Here is a 5,951-nt window from a genome sequence, read left to right on the forward strand (position 1 = left end):
AAAACTGCAAATGGGCAATGGCATCATTTAAACTCTGAGGAGAAAATTATATTATATATGTGTGTGTGTGTGTGTGTGTGTGTGTGTGTGTGTGTGTGTGTGTGTGTGTGTGTGTGTGTGTGTGTAATGAGGCAATGAAACACATTTATCAATAGCTTGAATGTAGGACACATAAATACCATTTTCACCATGCACTTGCCATGCGTTTACCCACATGCCATAATACTAAGGGCCAGACACAGAAGTGGAGTGTCAGAAAGGGTGTGTTTATGAGGGTCACAATAGTAAAATATCACAGTGCTCAAATAGGCTGTGGAACTCACAGTCAAAAGAAATCACAGGGGCCACGAGCTTAGCAGAATTCAAAGAGTGACGGGCTGATTATATGGGTAACCAGAAATTCCAATTACAGTAGTGAGGCTTTTTTTAAAAAAAAAGTCTTGGAAGGGCTCTAAACCTTCCTGGTTTATGTCACAAAATATGTCTAACTACAGGTTTCAGAATAGCATCTGTGTTAGTCTGTATCCGCAAAAAAGAACAGGAGTACTTGTTGCACCTTAGAGATTAATGCTATTAGAGATTACTATGCTCTAATAAATTTGTTAGTCTCTAAGGTGCCACAAGTACTCCAGTTCTTTATGTCTAACTAGTGGGTACCAGTGGAAAATTTTCCTTCAGAGCTGCCTATTGCAGGGTTTCTTCCACCTTCCACTGAAACATCTGGAGCTGCCCACTGGATACTGGGCTAGATGGACTGCAGGTCTGATCCCGTCTGGCAATGCCTATGTTCCTGTTGTTGCTGCAAATCCAAGACTATGTATTTGTTGATCTTCCTTGAACTCCTGGGAGTCTCTAGATTTCCTCTGAGAGCAGAAAAATGTCTCGTTAAATATCAACTAGTCTCCTGTTTTTTTTTCCTTTTAGGAAGGAGAGTTCAAAACTCCTGGGACCTGCCCAGTACATTATGTCAGCTGTCAATGACACCAACTTCAACTCTGCAGTATTCCTTCTGACCGGGCAACCTGGATGGGAATACGTCCATCTCTGGATCTCTATCCCCTTCTGCTTAGTGTATGTTCTTTCAATAGTAGGAAATTCAGTCATTCTGTTCATTATAAAAACAGATCCAAGTCTCCATGAGCCCATGTACATTTTCCTTTCCATGTTGGCCATCACAGACCTTGGCATATCGATAACCATCATACCGAGGATACTGGGCACATATTTGTTTAACTCTAGGGAGATCAGCCTTGATGCCTGTTTTGCCCAGCTGTTCTTCATCCACTCGCTGTCATTCTTTGAATCCTCCATTCTCTTGTTGATGGCCTTTGACCGCTTTGTCGTGAATTCTAACCCACTGAGATATGCTTCCATCTTAACTCTTCTGAGAATAGCCAAGATGGGACTGGTGTTTGTGTTAAGAGGGTTTGTCCTAACATTCCCACTCCCCTTTCTCTTGAAGCGATTCCGATAATGTCGAGCCAATGTTCTCTCCCATTCCTACTGCCTGAACCAGGAGGTCATGAAGCTGGCTTGTTCAGATATCGCAATCAACAGCATCTATGACTTGTTTATAACACTCTTAATGGTGGGGTTGAACTCGTTACTCTTCTTCCTCTCTTATGTGATGATCCTCAAAACAGTGCTGAAAGTCGCATCCCGTACAGAGTGCCGGAGGGCCCTGAACACCTGTGTCTCCCACCTCTGTGCTGTTGTCCTCTTTTACACACCAGAGATCGGCTTGTCTCTGTTACACAGATTTGGGAAGGGCTCTCCTCCATTGCTTCAGATTCTCCTGGGCAACATCTACCTGCTGGTCCCACCTCTGATGAATCAAATTGTGTATAGTGTAAAAGGCAAACACCTTCATGCAAGTATAATCACGGTGTTTTTCAAGTGATGGGTCAGTTCATCACCCGGGTCCAGGGCTGGTTACATGGCAGATGAAAACCAGGGGCCACCCATTCCGTCCTGGACCCTTACATCCGAGATGACATAAGCAATTGATCTCCACTCTGCAGAGAGAGTCTCAGGCAGGATCTAAGGCCTGGAATAATGGGATAGGTGCTGTTCCTGCTTCCTGGTGAGGGAGGACAGTGCACTTGGGGAAGGTGACCAAGGCATACAGCAGCATTTACAAAATTGCTTTGTTCCTGGAGTGACTGGAAATGGTGGGGTGTTGGCCCATAAAGAGCTGTATCAGCTGTTGGAGCAGTCTTGATACAGTCAATAAGGAGACGTGATGTGGATGTTGTTTTGCATTAGAACTGGCCCATCACTTGCCCATCTCAGGTTAAATATCCAGGGGCCACGAAAAAAGGTGCCGAGCTTCTTTGGCAGTTTCAGTCCTGGCCCTTCCTGAGCGCTCTGGATGCTGCGTGATCCATGGGGCTGCATCAGCTGTGGACAGGGGCTATTCAAGGGGCACAGACACCCACCCTCCCCTTACCCCCTTAGCCAAGTCCTAATGACTGAGTCATGTCAGAGACATGATTAACACCAGCAGCCCAGGAGAAGCCGTTCACACCGCCCCCCCACTCTGTTTGTGGCTCTGCACACAGCACACCTGCTGAACCCACTACTCATGTAGGCAGAGCTAAGCATGTGAGTGAGGGTCTGACACACAGGAGTCCTGGGAAGAGACTAAGGCCCAGATTCCCGGGGGAGGGGGCAAGTGGGGCAATTTGCCCCAGGCCCTGGATCCCACAGGGACCCTGCGGAGTGACTGAAGTGCCCCCCACCGCCAAAATGATGCCAAAGACCCGGACAACCGTCGGGTGAGTACAAGCGCCGCAGCTCCCCCGCTTTGCCCCAGACCTCCTGAATCCTCTGGGTGTCCTTGTTCTCCTCCCCTCCATTTGCCCTGCTGCAGGGTTGAAATGGTCCTCAACTCCCCCACAGAAGCCCAGCTAGCTCCTATCCCAGCCCAGCCCATTCAGTGTAGGGTGACCACCTTTCCAAAAAACAAAAGCAGATCATATGCAGGATCCACATCCCCGCATTGACCCCGTTCCTGCTCCTCCTCTTCCCCTGAGGCCCCTCCCTCTGCCCCATCCCTACCCCCAAGCCCCACCTCCTGCTCCTCCTCTTTATCTGAGCTCCGCCCCCTCTCCAGGCCCAAGGCCAGAGACCAGATGCCCTAAGAGCTGCCCAGGGAGCCAGAGCCACTGTATGGAGCCCCAGACCCTCCTCCTGCCATGGACATGTGGCTGGGGGCCCCGAAAGCAGCCCCCAGCCTGTGACTCTGCCCCCCAGGATGCATCCCCTTAGGGAAGTTGTAGAGTTTGAGGCTCCCCACAGAGGCCTGGGCTTCCAGGGGAGCTCTTACCACAGCCCAGCTCTGGTCTGGCTGGGTAGCAGAACCTCAGGGGTAGTGGAGGAGCAGGCGGAAGGGCCTAGTAGGAAGTGATGGGGACAGGGGTCAGGGTGTCAGGGGAAGAGACTGGTCAACTGATGTGGCAAGCCTGAACCCACGCTGATCCCAGCCAGCAGGGTGGCAGGGGGCTCTTGAGTAAAGGAGGAGCGGCGAACAGCAGAGGCTAACAGCGGGAGTTTGCCTGGAGTTCGCGTGGGGAGAGCGCACTGAGGCTTTCATCCGCAGGTTTCTCTAAGTAGGTCCTGCAACAGTTGAGGAAGCTCTTAAGAGGACAGTGATGTGGAAGGTGAGCGATCAGCTGTTGTAACCTGCACAGGTTGTGCCATGTTTGTCTTTCTTCCACAGGACAGAAGCGACTTTGTCTGTACAAAGTGCAAGCTGGTCTCCATGTTGGAAGAGAAGGTTAGAGGGCTGGAGAAACGAGTGTTGACTCTGCGTTGCATAAGGGAAAATGAAGATTTCCTGGACAGACGTCAGGAGATGCTTCTACGGCCACAATGTTCTGAAGATTCAGAGCAGGCGCAGCAGGGACAGAAGGATTGTAAGGAGGTTTGGCAGCATGTGACCTCCAGAAGGAGAAAGAGGAGCGTCCATGCACCAGCAATGGAGATACAGGTGAGCAATTGTTTCCATGTTCTCTCTACAGGTACTAATGCGGAGAGTGGACTAGATGACCCATCTGAGGGAAGGGAGCAGAAGGAGACTCCACTGATTGGAAGGCAAAAGATGCACTGTCCTAGGGATGGGGGTTCCACGACCACCACTCCCAAGAGGAGGAGGAGGGTGGTGGTGGTCGGGGACTCCCTCCTCAGGGGGACTGAGTCATCTATCTGCCACCCCGACCGGGAAAACCGAGAGGTCTGCTGCTTGCCAGGAGCTAGGATACACGATGTGACGGAGAGACTGCCGAGACTCATCAAGCCCTCGGATCGCTACCCCTTCCTGCTTTTCCACGTGGGCACCAATGATACTGCCAAGAATGACCTTGAGCGGATCACTGCAGACTACGTGGCTCTGGGAAGAAGGATAAAGGAGTATGAGGCGCAAGTGGTGTTCTCGTCCATCCTCCCTGTGCAAGGAAAAGGCCGGGGTAGAGACCGTCGAATCGTGGAAGTCAACGAATGGCTACGCAGGTGGTGTCGGAGAGAAGGCTTTGGATTCTTTGACCATGGGATGGTGTTCCAAGAAGAAGGAGTGCTAGGCAGAGACGGGCTCCACCTAACGAAGAGAGGGAAGAGCATCTTCGCCAGCAGGCTGGCTAACCTAGTGAGGAGGGCTTTAAACTAGGTTCACTGGGGGAAGGAGACCAAAGCCCTGAGGTAAGTGGGGAAATGGGATCCTGTGAGGAAGCACAAGCAGGAGAGCGCAAGAGGGGAGGACTCCTGTCTCATGCTGAGAAAGAGGGACGATCGATGAGGTATCTTAAGTACCTATACACAAATGCAAGAAGCCTGGGAAACAAGCAGGGAGAACTGGAAGTCCTGGCACAGTCAGGGAACTATGATGTGATTGGAATAACAGAGACTTGGTGGGATAACTCACATGACTGGAGTACTGTCATGGATGGATATAAACTGTTCAGGAAGGACAGGCAGGGCAGAAAAGGTGGGGGAGTTGCGTTGTATGTAAGAGAGGAGTATGACTGCTCAGAGCTCCGGTATGAAACTGCAGAAAAACCTGAGAGTCTCTGGATAAAGTTGAGAAGTGTGAGCAACAAGGGTGATGTCGTGGTTGGAGTCTGCTATAGACCACCAGACCAGGGGGATGAGGTGGACGAGGCTTTCTTCTGGCAACTAGCAGAAGTTGCTAGATCGCAGGCCCTGGTTCTCATGGGAGACTTTAATCACCCTGATATCTGCTGGGAGAGCAATACAGCGGTGCACAGACAATACAGGAATTTTTTGGAAAGTGTAGGGGACAATTTCCTGGTGCAAGTGCTGGAGGAACCAACTAGGGGCAGAGCTTTTCTTGACCTGCTACTCACAAACAGGGAAGAACTATTAGGGGAAGCAAAAGTGGATGGGAACCTGGGAGGCAGTGACCATGAGATGGTCGAGTTCAGGATCCTGACACAAGGAAGAAAGGAGAGCAGCAGAATACAGACCCTGGACTTCAGAAAAGCAGACTTTGACTCCCTCAGGGAACAGATGGACAGGATCCCCTGGGAGAATAACATGAAGGGCAAAGGGGTCCAGGAGAGCTGGCTGTATTTTAAAGAATCCTTATTGAGGTTGCAGGAACAAACCATCCCGATGTGTAGAAAGAATAGTAAATATGGCAGGCGACCAGCTTGGCTACACAGTGAAATCCTTGCTGATCTTAAACGCAAAAAAGAAGCTTACAAGAAGTGGAAGATTGGACAAATGACCAGGGAGGAGTATAAAAATATTGCTCAGGTGTGCAGGAGTGAAATCAGGAAGGCCGAATCACACTTGGAGTTGCAGTTAGCAAGAGATGTTAAGAGTAACAAGAAGGGTTTCTTCAGGTATGTTAGCAACAAGAAGAAAATCAAGGAAAGTGTGGGCCCCTTACTGAATGAGGGAGGCAACCTAGTGACCGAGGATGTGGAAAAAGC

General features: G+C 50.2%; 1 pseudogene; it reads left to right on the forward strand.

Moving 5' to 3' along the window:
• Nucleotides 1-964: 964 nt before the first annotated feature.
• Nucleotides 965-1,900, forward strand: LOC101931086 (olfactory receptor 51G2-like; annotated as a pseudogene).
• The last annotated feature ends 4,051 nt before the right edge of the window (nucleotides 1,901-5,951 follow it).

Source organism: Chrysemys picta, chromosome 1, assembly GCF_011386835.1.
Source record: "Chrysemys picta bellii isolate R12L10 chromosome 1, ASM1138683v2, whole genome shotgun sequence".
NCBI classification, from domain to species: Eukaryota; Metazoa; Chordata; order Testudines; family Emydidae; genus Chrysemys; species Chrysemys picta.